This window comes from Podarcis filfolensis (assembly GCF_964270895.1).
Source record: "Podarcis filfolensis genome assembly, chromosome: 15".
NCBI lineage: Eukaryota > Metazoa > Chordata > Lepidosauria > Squamata > Lacertidae > Podarcis > Podarcis filfolensis.
The window spans coordinates 40324059-40343975 of NC_139618.1; the positions used below are offsets into that span (position 1 = coordinate 40324059).

At 42.7% G+C, this 19917-nt stretch overlaps 1 protein-coding gene and 1 long non-coding RNA gene across 7 annotated transcripts in view; one reads left to right on the plus strand and one right to left on the minus strand.

Annotated features, from left to right (window-relative positions):
* The window catches only part of LOC310750701 (uncharacterized protein), a 735887-nt gene that overhangs the window by 184869 nt on the left and 531101 nt on the right, over positions 1–19917 (plus strand). Inside the window, exon 1 of one of the 6 annotated variants that reach the window (XR_014542151.1) lies at positions 18509–19316. The exons of 1 other annotated variant lie outside the window; for it this stretch is intronic. The gene's annotated coding sequence lies outside the window, so the exon portion shown is untranslated. Of the gene's footprint in view, positions 1–18508; positions 19317–19917 lie in introns of those variants that run through there. 4 more of the 6 variants (XR_014542152.1, XR_014542153.1, XR_014542154.1 and 1 more) reach the window with 4 other exon arrangements.
* On the minus strand, positions 1477–18583 carry LOC310750799. The gene is made up of 3 exons (XR_014542286.1): positions 18499–18583; positions 11413–11482; positions 1477–2162 (listed from the first exon to the last, which is right to left on the minus strand). It is a non-coding gene; the product is annotated as an uncharacterized lncRNA (long non-coding RNA).

A 19917-nucleotide genomic window follows, 5' to 3' on the forward strand; every position in this document is an offset into this window, starting at 1 on the left:
AAATCTCCTTGAAAACTGTAGTTATATATGGGCGAGGGAACGTTTACTGGGGTTCCAGATAACTCATAAAAGTCACATTGTAAATCCTGATGCTTCTCAGCAAGAGACCTGTGTGTTAAGTACACTATCTATGGTATGTATAGCACCCAGGCTGTATTTTGCTAAGCCCTTGTTTTTCAAGGATTAGCCCAAGGGCACCATCCGTCCCTCTAAGCTTCTTCCACTTCATTTCCCTTCATTCATATATATATATATATAGAGAGAGAGAGAGAGAGCGCACTCCTGGAAGGATGCATTCTTGCAGCAGCATGAGAGTTAACAGTATGCAGGGCAGATATGAAAGGTGTGAAAGTAGGATGTTAAACATATAAATTGAAGGCATTTGCAGATGATGTAGTTCTTACATTAGAGGAACCAGGGAGTAGCATACACAAAGTGACTGAAGAAATGAATAATTTAACAAAGTAGCAGGATTTAAGATAAATAAATTGAAAACCAAGATGTTGGTTAAAAACATGGATGTGTAGATGAAAAAGGATTTAGAATTATTGAGTGGATGGAAGGTGGATAAGAAGGTGAAGTATTTAGGATTGCGGCTGACAACTAAGAACCCCAATATATTTCAAGATAACTATGGAAAGAAGTTTAAAAATGGCTTAGAAATATGGGAGAGAATGACATCAGGGTTGAAATTAACAGCCTGTTACAATCTGAAAAAAAATTACATGAAAATGATCTATAGATGTTACCTGACACCAAGTAAATTAGCAACAATGTATAAGTCAGAGTCAAGTAAATGTTGAAAATGTAAAAAAGGAACTTTTTATCCTATGTGGTGGACCTGTAGAGTAGTTAAGGAATATTGGGAAATGATTCATAATGAGCTGAAAAATATATTTAAAACAGGTATTCCTAAGAAGCCAAAGGCTTTTCTTTTGGGTATAACAGGTCCAGATGTAGCCATTAAAGAAATGAATCTATTCTTGTATGAAACCACCACTGCAAGAATGTTATACGTCCAAAGATGGTGTGAAAATGCTGTACCCGCAAAGGAAGAAGAGCACATGAAATTGATGGGACCAGGGGAGAGAGACAGCGGAAGAAGACTGGAAGAAATTTAAGGACTACCTTAAGAAATATTGTAAAATTATTGAATGTTAGAAGGACACTGGTTTAGAATTTATGTGGTTTTCAGCTGTAATGGATAAGTAAAAGAAAAAGAAAGGTCAAAATTTGAATGAGAATGAAGGGAAAGGATTTGTTGAATCAAATAAATTAGAAATTGGAATACAGAAAGGGGAGGTATGAGGAAGTCGGGGAAGTAAGTTATAAGAAAACAAGGGATTGAAAGTATACTTGTTCTTATTTTTGTTTGTGTGTATTTTTTTTTCTTGTATTGTTCTGTTTTTATATAATTTTTGAAACTTTAATAAAAATCTTTTTTTAAAAAAAGAAATTGATGGAGTATGCAGAATTAGCAAATCTAACAAATAAAATTAGAGAAGAAGAAGAGACCATATTTAAAGAGGATTGGAAACCATTTGTAGATTATTTGAAAAACTATTGTAAAAGTGTTAAGACACTAGTCAGTTTGGAGCAAGCTCAGCAGTTTAAAATTGTATGGAAGTAAATACAGAGACAAGCAGGATTGTGTTAAAATAGAACATGCAGCAGTAACCGTTAATTTAAGGAAACCCTGGAAGGATGGATGGAAAGTCAATTATCTGTATTTTTTCTTTTTCTTTCTTTTTTATATCTGTTATGTTTGTATTTTGAAAAATTTATAAATAAAAAAGATTTTTAAAAGTATGCAGGGCAAGTAATTGCATCGTGCTTTGAAGGTTTGAAGGGCCCTCCGGTGAGCCCCAGAGAGATTACCTCACAGCACTGATGGGCAGCAGCAATGCTCCGATCAGTCTTCAGAGCTACCGTTTTAAATTCCCACAGTGCTCCAGATTTTGCTGCATCAGGGGCATTGCAGGAAAATTTATATAATGGCTGCCAGACCCAGCTGATAGCACTGGAGGAAAATTAAAGAGCTGGGCTAGAATAGGTGTATCTTGTTGCAGTCATCTAAACTGTGTTCTTTAATCCTCTGTTTGAGAGATGATTCACCTCTAACATCCCGCTGGATTATCTTCACAGAAGTCCATAGCCTTTACCTTGACTGTGAAAGAAAAAGGAGAAAATTGTTGAGATGAATGACCTGCCTCTTGTAAGTAGCAGGAACACAGAATAAGCACTCCATGATACAGCACTTACAATTTTCAGAATATGTGTATGTATTTGAGCTGATACATAATTAAGAGGGGAGGGGGGAACCCTCAAGCAATTTTATTTACTTCAATCTGCTGGGTTTACTGACATGTATAAAATATGGAATGGACCATTATGGCCTTATTTGTCAGGCCTTTGGTCATATCATAAAAAGATGCTGCTGGATCCAGCCCGTAGCCCATCTATTCCAACAAATGTCTCTTGAGAGTCCAAAAGCAGGATTTGAGTTCAACAGCACTCTCCCTTCTGTGGTTTCCAGCAGCTCGCATACAGAAGCATCGCTGCCTCCAGCAGTGGACTTCAAACATATCCCTCCTTTTTCGTAACATAACCACCATGTAGCTCCAGGTCCAGCTCCCTCAGTAATGTCAGTCTTGTCTGGCCTTGGCTGCACATGGTATCAGACGGGGTGTCTCCCAGCCTGACCTGGAAAGGCCAGGAATTGAACCTCAGACCTTCTGCATGAAAAGCAGATGCTCTACCCCTGATCCACACCCTTTCCTCATCAGATATGTATCCCAACAGATATTCATCACAATTGATAAATATGTAGTATGTACAGACCTTCGAATACCAGTAGCTGGTGGACAACTGAGGAAAAATGTAGCTTGTGAGCTTCCCAGAGGCAACTGGCTGGTAGCCCTTGGAGACAGGATGCTACATCCAACAAGGCAAAGTCATTCCAGGGAGGGGGAAGGGTAAATGTTGGGCAGGAGGTTTGCACTTCTATACTGCTGCTCAGGTGTGCCAACTCCAGGGGGCCAAAGGGACCTCAGACCCCTCAATATTTGTTTTAATGGGGGTGAGCTCCCTCAGTCTTGGGGTGTGCACACTGCACATTGCAGGTCCAGTGGCCAGCTCCTCCAGAGCACTTGGCCTCCTTTGGAACACGCATGTCGTCACACATGCATGATGCAAGATGCATGTGATGTCATACTAATATGACACGCGTGACGCACACCAGCTGCCGCCCCCAGTCTTGGGGGCAACTTGACGCCTCTGCTGCTGCTTCATGCTCCCCCACCCCACCCCCCAGAAGCACTGCCATCTGCAGTGTGCTGAGTGAGACCATAAGTCCTGTCATCCCTGACCCCTACTGGGCAACAACAGAAATGGTCACTTTGCTCTATAAATTTATTTCTTTTCCCCCCAGCATATGATTGCATCTAAGGCTACACTGCTCTCCTGGGCTCTCTCTTGGGGACGAATTGTTCCTGATTGTTCCTCCTGCAGTTTCAGTGAAGAACAGTGGGCGGCGGATGATGCTGCATTGTCAAGATGATGAAGGTGGTGATGATGGTGATTAGAATTAGAATTTTTTTTGCCTGCCCTTTACTATAAGGTAACTTAGAACAATTTAAAAATACAATGTTGAAACAATTTATAGAAACACTCAAGATTTTGTTGTTTATAAGTAAGGTCTTAATTGTCTGTTTTTATGACTAGTCCCTGGGGAGTTTAAAATTGAACAGTGTGCCATAAATATTGCAAACACACCTACAACAGTAACAGTACATTCTGGATAATATTGTTCTATCTGCTGTAGTTTGGGGCACTTTATGATTAGTAATCCCATCTCAAAATTCCCAGGGCTTTGGCTGTAGTTGCCAAACACTATTTTCCAAGTTGGCTGTCATGTCTTAAATAATGGAGGATCATATCCAATGTTCTTCTGGCCACTGAAATTAATGCATCATTACTTTTATCCCTAGGGTTCTGAATACCTTCCTTTACAGCTAACAACCGGCCAACCTAAATTTAGATGAAAGCTCTCCTTAGCAAATGGCAAGGTCAGAGCCAACAGAATGCATATACAGTACATTCAATGTGAATCATAACATAAGAAGAATAGTTAAACTTTCCCTGGAGTACAACCTCTTCCTAGTATTAAAACTAGTCGGTTACTCTGTTAAAAAACAGTGTAGTATTAAAACAGTCGGTTACTCTGTTAAAAAAAAATGTGAACAATTGTCATTTGCATGCCAAGGCCTCCATGCTCCAAAGTTCCCAGGAGAACAATAAACACCCAGACACAAAGTATTTTGGTTTATGGGTTCAAATAGGCCACAACCTTCTTGGTTACAGATGTGAGCTGTTTGGCTTAGGCATTGGGGTGAGACCAAGCTATATCTTGACTCCTGTCCATCTGCAGAGAGTCTATCTAAGGGTAAACAACTGATAGGGGGCACCCTATGACTTACATCAATTAGGGGCACCCGAGGGGTCCCCGCATAGGCTGTGACATGGTCCAAGCCCACGTCCCGGCATCGGACAGGATTCACACCCCAGATCCCTTTAACAGTATACCCTTACTGAGGAGGGGCAGGTGAAGTCTGCAACCTCCCCTCCATCCAAACAAAGGCTTACCCAATGCCTAACCTCACACAAAGTTGTGACGATTGCTACCAGGTAGGTGAAAACCAAATGGCCAGTGCCAATTTGCCAAGTGGAAAAATTCCTACCTGGCCACAACAATATGGTGACCCACAATTGTCCATAGCAAGGTCATATCTGAGCAAAGCATGAAAAGAGGGTGGGTGGGTGGGTAGGGTGATCTGGCGTTAGGGCGAGTGAGAGGGTGCTGCCAGTCGTGCCGTAGTTAAATCTCCTGCAACCACACCCCCTCTTGGTGCTGACTGGCTGGGGGCCGCCCCACAAGGCACAGTTCCCCCAGCAACAATGACGCCACCAGCGTGATGTGGAAGAGAGGTGGCAACTCTCTGCCCCTAAGAGATTTATTCACTTTTAGAGATTCTGAAGAATGACAGATCTAACCACTCACATTTCTTAAAAAATAATAATAACAGCCACAAGGCATTCTATGGACAAAATAAGCCATAGACCTAAGGGCATTTTCCCTTTGCATTATTCCTTTTGGGAGGAGTGAGGAGCCCAATCTCTTTGTTGTATTAGTATTTTGTACAGTACTATGATGGAGTGAGTTCCTGTTATTGTTAAAATGATTGTACTTGGAATGCTTATTATATTTGCTTGACATTAACCGGTACATTTTAAGAACAGCTTATTTTATAATCATTTAAAATGTTAAAATGTTTATGCTATAAAAAGGAATTATTTGGATTGTCATATGAAGTTTTGAAATGATCTAGTACTGGGCTGTTATTGTAATGCTATATTGATTTGCATTTAGTGTGTTGTGTTGTGGCTTTGGGCAAATATTTACACAGAAAAGTGTCATACAAGTGGAAAGTAATTTACCAGAGGCAGGTACCAGAAATCAGGGACAGTTGGAGCATCTGGTATGGAGTTAGGATGGGCAAGAAATCAGAATAAGTTCACTATTAAAGATGAAGCTACCAAATGCACTTTCTCTGGAACTCTGTGTGAAGTGATACCTTGTCATTCTTCACTATTTACACCTCTCCACATTTTTCAATGCAGTTCTCCAGCCAAGTAATGTGTACAAATATGCACATATCAGAGTGTGCATGACAATGCATATCTTAGTTTTTGGTTGTTGTTTTTTTAAAGTACAATAGTATTTCCTGCTTTACAAAAATGTGTAACGTAAGCAAAATTGCATATAAAGATGCACAAGTTGCCCCAAAAATGCACAAGTTGCCCAAAAAATATGAATGGAATTTAAGATTGGAAAAATGAGAATCTGAGAGAACCAAAATTGAAAGTGTCACCCATTCTGAGTATAGAAACAGAAAGTCAAAAGCTGCCTTGTAGCTCATCACCAATCTATTTGCCCATGTCGCTCCAAGGCATCCCCAGGACCAGGAGTGTAGGGAAGGGGAAACAGGATGACACAGGGTGGGGCTGAGAGTGGGGGAAGAGAGTCTGGAGGAAGCGGGTCTTCCCCTCTCCCAGGATACAGCTGCCCTGGCTGGGGAAGCAGGACTCCCATCTCCCCACTTCCCTCTTGGGGAAAAGAGCAATTCTGGGAGGGAATCAGCCAAACTCTAGTGGTGGAACCAGAGTCAGAAGGGGACGCAGGACCAGCGACATATCTAGAAACACACAGATCCTTCCTGGTGCAGTGCATGTCTGCGTGATCAACAGTCTCGCATTGCATAAGAGTCTCATGAGTGAGCTCACCTTGTCCATCTTTTTAGCCAGGGCCAGCCCATCCATGAGGCAGACGGAGATACGTACCTCAGGTGGTGGAATCCAAGAGCCTCCTGCCCAGCCAGCAGCAGCACCAAAAAACTGAAGAAAAGTAGCTGCAGTGGCTTTCAGATTCTGGCAAAATCTTGCAAGAAAGAACCCTGGGAGATTGTGCAAGAGCCCCACAAGATGGCGCAGAGGCCTCCGCCTGATCTCTCAGGGCTCTTGCATGGTTTCATTGGAACATGGAAGCTGCAGTCATACAACCCCAGTAAGCAAGGCTTCAAAGGAGGGAACAAGGGGGCAGGCACAGGTTAGCACCTTGCTATTTTGCTTCAGGTGGCAAAACAGGATGGGCTGCCCCTGTTTATAGCAGGTGGAGGTGCCCACCCTTTGAGACAACTCCATTGCTTCCATGCAGTTCTGAACTACTTGTCCTGGTGTTGGACTACTTAAACTAGGACCACAGCTTCTAGTCTGGCTGGCCTCACCTTTTCTGTCAGCTTGCCTGAGTGTAGCAGCTGCTGGGTCTGTATTTCTTTTCAGCCTTAATAAATACTCGTAGGAATACGATGGGGTGAGCTCCCGTTACTCTGTCTCAGCTTCTGCCAACCTAGCAGTTTGAAAGCATACCAGTGTGAGTAGATAAACAGGTACCATTGCAGTGGGAAGGTAAACAGTGTTTCCGTGCATTCTGGCACTCATCATGGTCCTCCATGTGTCGGTATTGGTTTATTCATGCTGACCACCTGACTCAGAAAGCTGTCTGTGGACAAACGCTGGCTCCCTCAGCCTGAAAAGCGGGATGAGCGCCGCACCCCTAGATGCCTTTGACTGGACTTAGCCATATGGAGGTCCTTTACCTTTTACCTTACATGGAAGCCCCAAAGATCACACAGTAGAATACCAACCATACTGGTCACCCTGCCAACTTCAGTGCCAATGCACTGAAGATAACTTTCATATAAAATGTATTTTTAAAAAGGTAGCCATTCTAGTGTCTTGCAGAAAAAACAACCCAGAGCCTGTGAGCCCTGCATAGGCATGGGGGAGAAATAAAATTCATTTCTCACCGAAAAGTGCCTCTACCTAATTCACATTTTCTGAAACAATATGTGAATTGAAATGCAGTGATTGTTCAAAATTCATACTTCTCTAAATTTTGCAATGCAGTTCTCCAGCCAAGTAATATGTACAGAAATGTGTACACCAAGATAAAATGTGTATAAAAAGGCATATATTGGTGAAAATAACACACACAAATGCATTTAAAGGGGGAGGGAAATACTTTGCAAAAATGTGTATGTTAGGAGAAAATCACACTAAAATGCTGATGAATTTTAGGAGGAATTTTGGGGGGAGGAAATGCAACCTGATCTGGAAATGAAAAGAACTGGATTTAAGACTGAGAAACTGAGAAATTCAGATTTGCCCATCCCTGCTCCTTCAGGACTTACATATCTGGCTTGGGAATGAGCTTTCATAGGCAAGAGAAGACAGGCAAAGTATCATATGAATAAATTCCAGCCCAGGAAGTGCAGAGATATACAGCTGTGGCATCTGGACTTTTCCTTATTTCTAAATCAAACCCACAGACCAGGCATGAGGCCAAACTACTGTTCTCAAAATAGGAGTTCTCATTCCTTAACACTGGGCATCAGACTTCACTTCCAAACTCGGAGAAGTGCTAATATTATCTTGAGATGTTCCTCTCCTTAATTCAAGGGGTTGTTTTGTATTTTGACCTATTTTTAGAGACAGTGGACCAAGCCAAGTGGAATGAACAAAACGGACCGGAAGACTGCAGACACCATCCCAAGAAAGAACAGCACAACTGAAAGGGGTGTGCATTTGTTTTTGTACCCAATGAAAAATTGGACCAAATAATGGCCCAATATTTTGCCCAAAAAATTCATTTGTTGCAAAATGAATACGTGTAACAGGATGATGGTGATGGCAGTGATGATGATGATGATTAGTGTGAAGAAACTAGCTCACTGTACAGAGGTAGGAGTTATTCAGGGAAGTTTTTAATGTGTGACATTTTAATGTATTTTTGGTCTTTGTTGGAAGCCACCCAGAGTGGGGAAACCCAGCCAGGTGGGCGGGGTACAAATAAATTGTTGTTGTTGTTGTTGTTATATCAGTTGCTCCTCCTACTTTTGCATCTGTTCCCACCACCACTCACATGTAGCCCAGATGGTCAGAAAAGGTCCCCGATCCCTTCCCAGACTGGTACCTACCAAGTCAAACTGCAACTCAAAATTCATTTACTGCAGCCTTCCAACTTCTTGACAATCATTCTGGAGGGTTATAATCAAAATTATAATAGGTTGCTAAACACAGCTACTGGGACGCATTTAGATTTGTGCATCAAAGGCCATGGACAAATGAATGTGTTGTCACATACTTTCTGTTTGAAATCTGGATGGGTTGTTGCACAGAAATGCATGAAAACTTTCCATACGGTCAAAAGCCTCCGGGTGACTGTCGCAGCAAAGGGTTCCAACAGCTGCTACAGCAGCATGTGGCGAGGCCACCACTAGACGGCTCCCAGCACTGCCAGTTGCTTACTCATTTTCTCATCCTCCAACAGTGCTATGCTCTTCTTTTTTCTTTTCTTTTTTTCAGAAAAGAACGAGGAAGAAGGATATTGCTGTGACCTCCCTCTTGCTGTGACTTCTTTGTAGGTTATAAATTATATTAAAGACATAATCACAACATGCAAAGCTTTACTTGATTTGCAATCAACACTGTATAAAGTGCTCTTGCTAGATGCTGAAATTTGTAGCTCTGTGAGGGGTTATTTGGGGAGAACCATGAGTGTTTAAAGTGGTATCATAGTGCTTTAAAAATATAGTGCAGATGAAGCCTAGTCACACTGAGCAGAGGTAGAACTTAACTTCCTAGTTACCTTGCACTGTACATGCATTCACTGTTGTGTTCAGGTTAGAAATGTTGCTTTCAACATGAGTTTGGCTGTATCAGGCATCAAGGTGAGAAGTAGTGGATCTACAGGACAGCTAATCTGTTCCTGTGTGCTTTGCCTCCAATTGTTTACCCTGCCTACAATAACTCTGCAAGAATTGATATTTTAAAAAAAGTTATGATACAGAACAGCTGGTCCTTTTTCTTATTCATAGAATTTAAAATATAAGCTTTCCAAAGTTTATCTGGAGACAAGTCATAAAGAAGCAAAAAGATAGACTTCTCCCAACTATGGAACCCTTCTTTCATTAGAAGTTTTAAAATGGCTTTAGAAAAGAAGGGAATCTAGTGCTACTGCTACTATTCACATAAAGGGCTTTAAAATGTCTAAGGGCGATTCGTACATTAGAGATAAAATCAATTCTAAGACCGTTCCTCTCCACAGACTCATAATCTAATGGACACAAGACAAAGTGGGAAAGAACTGAGGCAAGCAGAAAAAAGGCAGCGCTGACTGATGACCTAAAGATTGGAAAAATGAGAAACTGAGAGAAGATGGCCAGGATGAATATGCCAATATTATTTTTATTTAGGAAAGCTTTCCCAAATATCCTATACAATTTTCCTATCCATTTCCCCCACCTCAGCTGTTTGAATTGTTTACTAAGAGAAACTGTTGCCTTAGGGCTGAGGCAGCCCATGTGGTGGATGTTGCTGACTCCCATCTTTTGAAGGTGTGATGGGGTGGGGGAGATTAAGACCAGAAAGGGTCCCCCAGTCCTGTACTAACAGATACGCCTTATGATAAGGTCTAATGTCTGGTAAGTTAAATCCTCCTTCCTGTATAGACAACTGCATTTGGTAGATAAATGAGATGAAGAATTACCTGACATAAATTTCTGAAATATATCACACTGAAATTTTGAGAACACAGCTGGAGAATACATAGACAAATACCATGTAGTGTAAATATTGTTTGTGGCAGAATATTTATCTCAAGCATATTGCTGTTGTTGTTTATTCGTCTTAGTTGTGTTTGACTCTCCGTGACCCCATGTACCAGAGCATGCCTTGGAAACTCTCACTTTCTTCTCAAAGCTTCTCCTTTTTTATGTCCATGGAGTTTTCTTGGCAAAATACTGGAGTGGTTTGCCAGTTCCTTCTCCAGGTGGATCACATTTAGTCTAAACTCTATGACCTGTCCGTCTTGGGTAGCCCTGCACAGAATAGCTCATAGCTATTAAAGCGCCTTCGCCACGACAAGGCAGTGATCCATGAAGGGGTCAGCATACTGACCTTACCCCAAATAGTAAGTTTAAGTGATGCCCATCTTTCCAATTCCCTGGAGATTTCCATGATCAACCTGTTTAAATTTATTTTGCTGTATTTCACTACATAATAGTCACACCCCTTTTTTCAGTCCCTAAAATCGGTCCCAAAGTATTCACTGCATAATAGTCACATGGCATTCTCATCACGCATTCTCAGTGGCAGCCGAAGGCTCAATGGGAGCGGGTGGGCAGGCGAAGCTGCCATGAGTGTGGCACAAGAGACTTGGATCTCACGAGCAAAGCACGTGAGACTTGTATCTTCCCGCAATAGCTAAACTGTACCCTGACACATTAACGCATGAAGCATTTCTTTCTCATTCTTACAGAACCAGCATTCTGATTCTGATTCTGCTTTCTTTGTGATTATGGGTAAATATAAAAAGTATTCTGTGGGCTTCAAGCTGGAAGTGATCAGTTTTGCTGAACAGCATGGAAACAGAGCTGCAGAAAGGCAGTTTTCAGTGAGTGAAACATTGGTGTGAGACTGGCAGGAAGTGAAAGACAAGCTAAAAAACATAAACCTTTCTAGACATGTGTTTAGAGCTTCTAACACTGGCAGGTTTCCACAAATCAATGAAACTGTTTGGGTATGTGAATGAAATGCGAAACAACGGCTGCAGTGTATCGTATGAGATGTTGCAAATGAAGGCACAGGAGGTAGCATGCAAACACAACGTTCCCACAACTCAGTTTAATGCAAGGAGGAGCACAATATGCCAAAAGTTGCCACCTGATTTCCCTGACAAGCTTGAAAGCTTTCATAGATTTGTTTTGTAAATGTGACAGGAAACTTCATACTCACTTTATCAAATCTGTAATGCTGATCAGACTCCGGTGTTATTTGATTCTGACCAGCCCCCTGGTTTCAATCTCTGTAGAAAAATATGGGAACATATCCTAAATGAGGAATACATCAATCTATTCACTCTCATGCTCCCATCCGCTGCCCGTAGCTCTAAGTCAGCACCTAATGAGCAGCGCAGAAAGGACAAGAAAAAAGTCACAACTGAGTGCATTTTTTCTAAATATACGGAGGCATTTTCAATTTATGCTGGTGTGGTCTCAGCAGTTTGCCCCAACCAGGGCTGGCATTTGTTCAACTACCAGCAGATTATCTTAAACGCTAAAATGGCTGGTGAAGCTGTGGCCCTAGAATACGACGAAGCATTTAGAGAAAGGGCAGCAAAGACTCCACTGCCAGGTGGGATGTTAAAGACCCCGTCATTGAGCACCTTATTAACGCTAAGTTACAGGACAGGCTTGCTTCTTTTTTAACACAATAGCTTAACATAATAACTTATAGATGCTTTCTAAGGCAAACTGATGAACCTAAATCCATATATCAACCCATCTAAATTAAATTTCATATGACCCATCATGCATGCTTGCCTCCAACACAGTATGCCCTTAGCACAGGGCCAGGATTCATTAAGCCAAGGCAATTAGGCCAAAATAATAGAGTAGTTACCCTTCCTGATTCCTGCACGTGGTCAGAAAAAGGGGTGGTGGCCACGTGGCCAGAAGAAGAAGAAGAGTTTAGACTTGATACCCCGCCTTTCACTCCCCTTAAGGAGTCTCAAAGTGGCTAACCTTCTCCTTTCCCTTCCTCCCCCACAACAAGCACTCTGTGAGGTGAGTGAGGCTGAGAGACTTCAGAGAAGTGTGACTAGCCCAAGGTCACCCAGCAGCTGCATGTGGAGGAGCGGGGAAGCGAACCCAGTTCACCAGATTACGAGTCCACCGCTCTTAACCACTACACCACACTGGCTCTCCAGAAGGCCTTGTTACTTGCCCCTCTGCTGAGAGTTAGGGAGCAGTAGAACCCTTAAGCAGTGGTCCTCCCGTTAAAACCCCCAGCAGCCGCAGCACTGGCCTTGGGGAGTAGGCGGAGGATAATTGGTGGATCAGAGGGTACCCCTAGTGCAGCGCATGACTCCCAGGTGTTTGTGAAGAACCCTCCCCCACAGATCCGCCTCTGTGAGGCCTAATCCTGGAGGAGAGTTTCAAGTCTACTATTAAATCATCTGCATACAGAGCTAATGTATTGTTAATGTGAGCTGATTTGTCTTTGCCCACCCTCTTTGTGTGTTTTCCCTCATTCTTTTTTCTTTAATGAATTTGCAATTAAAAAATAATAAACAATAATCCCAAGCCCAGGTGTTGCCATGCAGGATTTAACAGAGCAGCAGGAACACTGCTGCATCTTCAGCCCTGCTAAGCACACACATTGGTGGGGGAAGCGGGGGGGAGGCAGAATGGGCCCAGTGCCGCCATGGGATGGCCATGGGGCTGGCTCAGGATGCAACAGAATCAGGGCCAGCTGCACCCCTTTCCTTCCCCACCCTCAGAACACCTCATCCCCCTTGAATTCACCCTCACATCTGGCAGACAAAAGGGGGGCACCACATCCTGGGAGAGTGATTGGCATTACTCTGCACATGGAGGCCAGCAGGGCTGGGCAGAGGGACAGTCCACCCCTCCCCACCCTAGTGCAAAGCTCTGTCAGAATCACAGAATTGTAGAGTTGGGACCGCAAGGGTCATCTAGTCCAACCCCCTGCAGTGCAGGAATTCCAGCTAAAGCATCCATGACAGGCGGCCATCCAACCTCTGCTGAAAAACCTAGGAAGGAGAGTCCACAACCTCCCGAGGGAGACCGTTCCACTATTGAACAGCTATTCCTGTTAGAAAGGTTTTACGAATGTTTAGTCAGAATCTCCTTCCTTGTAATTTGAAGCCATTGGTTCAAGTCATTGGTCCAGAGTAGGAGAAACAGGTTTGCTCCATTTTGCACGTGACAGCCCTTGAGATAGTTGAAGATGGCTATCATATCTCCTCTAGGTCTTCTCTTTTCCAGGCTAAACAAAAGCATCTCCTTCAACGGTTCCTCATAAGGCTTGGTACCCAGACCCTTGATCACCTTGGCTGCTCTCCTCTGCACACACTCCAGCTTGTGAAGATCCTTCTTCTAGCCATATGGCTCAAACCAGATCAGAAACTATTGTAGGACCCTGGATTCATACCACTAATATCTATGGCTTGATCATAGCTGAATTCAGGACATTTCATTCTTAATTCTTAATGCATCTTTTTAAAAAAAACAACAACAAATGATGTGACTGACTCAATTTAAGCTATCCTTGGGTGCACTTCAGGCGCTTCTGTGTGTGTGTGCGTGTGGTTTCTAAATTTACACAAGGCAAGGCAGTGGGCTTTTTACAGGAAGGAACTTTAAATAAGCTGACCCCAAACTTTCTGGAGTCAACACAAGTCCTTCGTGTAAAAAATGTAGAGTATATCTATGGAGTCGTAGTCAATATGAATTGAAGGGCTATGCCCTCTGGTGGTTGGCTGCCACTACTGCAAGTTAACAACATTTGCCATGAAGCAGGGGAGATGAACAAGAGTAACTATTCGTGTTTCTTTTATTTGCTTGAGTGCATCAGATTTGAAAGTGGAAGTCACACATTAATCCAATGCAATGCAGACATATGGAGGCTTCAGACAATATTGCTGCCCTGTCAGGCTACAAGTGAAATGGTGCCTGTTGTGGCATCAGCCCAGCCTAGGTGTCAGCCTAGAATGGTCCAGCTTGGAAAGAAATCAATTTTCTCAGGACATTGAACTAGAAGAACAAGGCACTATTGGATGGATGAAAACATTAGAGTACTAACTGGAACTGACCATTGGGGTAATGCCTTGCTGGTGTTGAAAGAACTTTGTTGGATCCCAACTCAATTCAGTGTGCATGTGCTTATCTATTAAGCATCATGTGCCTTGGAGTTCCAAGTACCTGGAGGCACATCTGCTCCTGTATCTATCTGCCCATGCTTCCCCACCATCTACCAATGTGCTCCCCTGAGCCACCCCACTGCCGCCCAAGGGAAGGTCGATGGCAACCAGTGGTAACCAGTGTGGTGTTGTGATTAGTGTCAGACTGATATCGCCTGGAGTTTTTTGTACAGTATTTAAAATACACTATATTTTATTTCATATTTATGACTGGATTTTTTATTTCATATTTATGACTGGATTTTTTATTTCATATTTATGACTGGGCTGTTGTTTAAACTTCACAAGAAAGTTTTGGAAATTTTAAAACAACAGCATCTCCATTTATGCCACAAAATTCACTGAGTAACCTTGGACCTGTCACTGTTTCTCAGATTCCTTTGCAGAGCTGTTGTGAGGATGTATTGGGGATGAGAGCAATCGTGTTCACCATCTTGAGCTCCTTGGAGGAGAGGCAGGATAAAAATGAAATGACAAAAAATAACTAAAATAATAAACCGGGGAGTGAGAGGGGCATTTTGCTTCTGATACTCAGCCTTTGACAGTTCCCCTCCACCCCATGTAGGCTTGCTTGGGGTTGACCTATACTCTGCTTTCTTTTGGTACCAAACAAAGGCCATTTTATGCCCCCAACACATTTAAATTGTTTTTCTGCTGCTTTTAACCACTTTTTGTTGCCTTTGACTTTATGTTTCTTTACCAACTATTGTCATGCATTATTCTATTTGTAAACCACCCTGGAAATTGAAGAGCCATCTAGGAATTCATCAGTATCATAATCAAATTATTGTTAGATTTCAAACCCAGCAGCCCAGATAAATTATTTTAATATGAATATGCCTGGAAAAATAACTCTGGAAGAGATCCTTGCCACCTTATAGACCATCTTCCAACATGGCCACCCATATCTGTGTCTGAAATCAATAGATTTGTAGCCCAACTAAAACCTGGGAAGGCCTTAGGGAGGACTTGATCCCACCAGAAGTTATTAAAAACAATCTGGACTTCTGGGCTCCTATACTGGCCTCTCTCTTTACTTGCATTGATTTCCATGGACGAGCCCCCATTAAATTGGGGGCTGGCAGTCATTGCTTCCATTTTTTAAAAAGGGTCAAATGATGATCCGGCTAATTATAGACCAATCAGTCTACTTAATACCATCAGCAAGCTCTATGCAAGACATTTACAAAGGAAATTCTTGGATTGGTTGGAGTAAGAGAACATCTAGCAGATGAACAACCTGGTTTTAGGGAAAGGCGATCCACTATCGATCAACGCTTCACCTTACCTCATTTGATTAGGAAATATTTCTCTTGTAAAACAACTTCCCCATATGCCGCCTTCATAGACTTTAGAGCCACATTTGATTCCATATCCCGACCCAATTTGTGGAAAAAAATTGGAGGCATCTTTGATTGATAGATGATTTATCTACCTAATTTGAATGCTGCATGAAGGGACTGCTCTTAAAAGTAAGATACATACTCCTCAGGGTCATCTTACTAGAGCAATCAAAACTGCAAAGGGAGTTAAACAAGGCTGCATACTGGCTCCACTTCTGTTCAATTTCTGTATCAATTCTATGGTGGATTTTCTTCGCAACAATAATTTCCACCCCCAAAAACTAGCTGGAAGAGACATCACTGTCCTGCTCCCATTGGCCTTAAAAGAGTGCTGAGAGCTTTATCTCTTTTCTGCAAAGAAGACCATCTAAGTGCTCAGTCACCAGAAAACTAAAATTATGGCATCTGCTTTAAAAAACAATGACCCAGGGGACACTGCTGGACTATAGATGGACATAAAGTAGAACAGGTCTCCTGCTCCAAATACCTGGGTATAGTCTTTCATGCTTCAGGAAGCAGGAAAGCGCATGGAGACTATGCTACTAGCAGTGCTCAGAGGAGCTCAATGGATATACAAAAAGTCTTCAGATCTAAAGGAGACCATTATACACCAGCAGCATTGAGATTATTTGAAGTAAAGTCTGTTGCCCAACTCTTATTTGGTGCCCAGCTAGGTCCCTTTCCAAATTTGACATTGCTGGAGTGCATCCAATCTAAATTTCTAAGATCAATCTTTCAGGTCCCTAAATGTGTCACCAATGTCATCTTGAGGCTGGAGGCAGGTCTCTTGAGCAAAGAGGCCAGAATATGGATGTCTAAACTCAACTATTGGCTAAGATTCTCATTTTTTCCTACTGGGCTTGCTCCCATTGTTCTCAAGGAAGAATCTGCATGGTATCAGGCAGTTATGACCTAAATTCTAGCTCTGGGCTTTTCTCTTGAAGAATTGCTCAGAATGGGGTTTGAGCAGCCTGAGTCAGCCATCAAACAGTGTATCACAGACACAGAACGCCAAATGGATCTGGATAGGTCCCCGTCTTTTATTGTCAATGATTGCAGCAGATATCTCTCAACGCTTATGGAGTATCTAAGCAATCTGGATGTGCCTAAATATTGAAGGGCAGAGTAGGCAACCTAAGGCCCCCGAGCCACCCCTGAACTGAGCCACCCGCTCGACGAGCCCCCGCGAGCTGTGCTAAACCGGCAGAACGTGGCGCAGGAACTCACTTCCATGGTACTGGAAATCGCGTCTGCGCATGCACAGATGCCGGAAATCATATCTGCGCGGACGCCAGAAATCGCGTCTGCACGGACGCCAGAAATTGCAGGAGCATTCCTGTGTGAGCGCAATCCAACCCATGGAGAGATCTCCGCTGGAGCGAACCGGCCCAGGCGAGGTAAACCATGCCAACCTCTGTCGTAGGGCATTCACCTTGGCTCAATGCTGCTCTCCCCTCTGCTGTTCCATTTTGTCTCACATTCTACAAATGCTAGAAATGTCTGCTTTTTAAAAATGAAATCTGTGATCCTGAGAATTATGGTTCATTTAGGGGAGCAACTATCCCCTTGACTTCCCATGGACCTCTGCCAGATTAAACCCTGTGGAGGCCCCTAGGCAGCTTGCAAATTATCTCCTACTAGGCTTTTGTAATTTTGTTTCAAGATCAAATCAATATTATTTTGATCCATTGTTGTGAGTCCCCTAAAAGGCCCATAGGTTGATGCCAACTCTGCCTATTTGGTAATCCAGTAGGGTACCTGCATAGTACCCTATTGATGAAACATTCAGTGGTTCAGGGAGAGGTGTACGATAACACATCTATTCCATCTCCTTTCCCCCATTCACATGACAGCCACTACAATACCAAACTACCTCTTCAAAGAAGCCCAAATCCTTAGAATTCTAATCAGCTACTTCCTATTGATGTGTCATTTGAAATTCTGAGAGTGCTGTTGCCAGGCTTAAAGGTATAGCGACCATTATTTGGAACGAATGCTGAATATTCATCATGTCTGTGAATAACAGGCCCCTGCTGAGAGATCTAGAAGGAGGTGATGCTCTTGGGAATGCATAGAGTATAAACAGCTCTGAACTTTAAACAGCATTGTGGAGTCTTGGATCACCTCAAAGTTATATTATTGCATGGGGAGGATAGGAAAATGATATGAAGCAGGAATGCCTTCCAGATAGGGACAGGGGAGAAATTTGATTTGGTTCTCATTTAAAGGTGAACCTACCTAATTCACACTTCAAAAAAAAATATGCAAACCAAAATACAAATATGATTTAAAATTCACATTTTTCTAAATCTTGTAGTGCTGTCATCTGTACCAAAAAAAATGTATATACTAGTGTAGCATGTGCATGTAAAAGCTTGTACAGTGGTACCTCAGGTTAAATACTTAATTCGTTCCGGAGGGCCATACTTAACCTGAAACTGCTCTTAACCTGAAGCACCACTTTAACTAATGGGGCCTCCTACTGCCGCTGCGCCACTGGAGCACGATTTCTGTTCTCATCCTGAAGCAAAGTTCTTAACCCGAGGGTTAGTGGAGTCTGTAACCTGAAGCATATGTAACCTGAGGTACCACTGTATTAGATAAAATAACATGCAAAAAACATCGCATTTTGGGAAATCGCTTGCCAAAGTTAGCATATTAGTCAAAATTGCATACAGAAATATTTATCATGAGGGCCATATTATCTAGATTAGAGAAAAGGTGGGCAGCCATGTTCTGCTTATAGGGAATTACCTTTGTGCAGTAGGCTACATTCCAGCCATGGCAAGCCAGTGGTTCCTGTACCTATGTCTCTCTGTCCCAGATTCCCAATGAAGCAATGAAGGAATCAAGAGGCATTATGACAATTCAGTGACATATTTCGACCAAGGCAAAGGCATTTGAGGAGGGCATGGGATAATGTCAGGGTGGGGTGTGGCCTAGAAAGGGGCATGGTCTACAGAAAACCCCAAGGCCTAGACAGAGAGTCCTGGAGGGGCACATTAAGACCCCAGGCTTGAAGTTCCCAACCAATGATCTAGAGTAAAAAATGGTATGGGTTTCAATTTATTTGACTAACTGACTACCTTACTGCAATATGCTCTATGGGGCTGCCCTTGAAGATAATTTGGAAACTTGTGGCTGATTTGGACTCTGGGCTTTTTTTCAGCCAGAACTCATTGGAACTCAGTTCTGGCTCCTCTCAGGTGTATGAGAAGAAGGGAGGCATTCATGGTGAATTCTGGCATCTCTTTTCTAGAAAAAGAGCACTGGTTGGATAGTGTGCATTTGGATGGAATCTGAAGTTTTCTGACCAAATGGCCTACCCTTTGACCAAGGCAGCTCTTAAGGGACAAGTGGCCTTCCAAAGCCATCAGGAGCACAATGGAATCTGCGGAAGTGAACGTCTTGCCCAATTAAATGTTCCCGCAGAAAGCAGGATGGGCAAGAATCCAGCAGCCACAGAACTCGAAAACACTGAGTGTCTAATTGCTCCAGAGAGAAATTAAAGAAGAGCCAAACAATGATGGCTGAAAACAAAAGGCCTATAACGAGAGATAATTGACTGTGTGGTAAGCTGCTGAACAGATAATTCAATATTTAAACAAGTGCTCTGATTGCTGCTAAAGAAGAGTGTTGCACCAGCAGTGCCAGTAAGTTGGCAGCCATATTTCCACATATCCAACACCTGATCTCTCAGCAGCTTACATAAAATATAAAATATACCTTAAGTCTGCCATTAAAAATTCAAACTCTAAATAATATACAGCAGGGATGTTGTTTTTAAATAAAGTGCACGCACATACTAAAATATACATCAAATTTACATGTCTGGATAGGCTTGCTTATATTCATTGGGTTATTTCACACCAGTTGTGAGGCAGGTGGGGGTGGTTTGGGGGAAATGGTGTCTTGGCCCAAACTGAGATTCATGCTAGTAACTCAGCCAGTTTCTCAATTAAAAGCCATACAGTCAAGATGAGGATGTTTTTTTATTTATTTTGTTTGTATGTTTCAACAGTTTGTATACTGCTTAATCAAGGCCATCTCCCAGTGGGCTGCAGCAGGGCTACTCAGAGTGGTGGTCCATGGGCTGGTGGCAGTCCACAAGCCATTGGCCACTGGTCCCCAATGGCTCTACCAGTTCCTGGCACATTAGAGGGGGGGTTGACA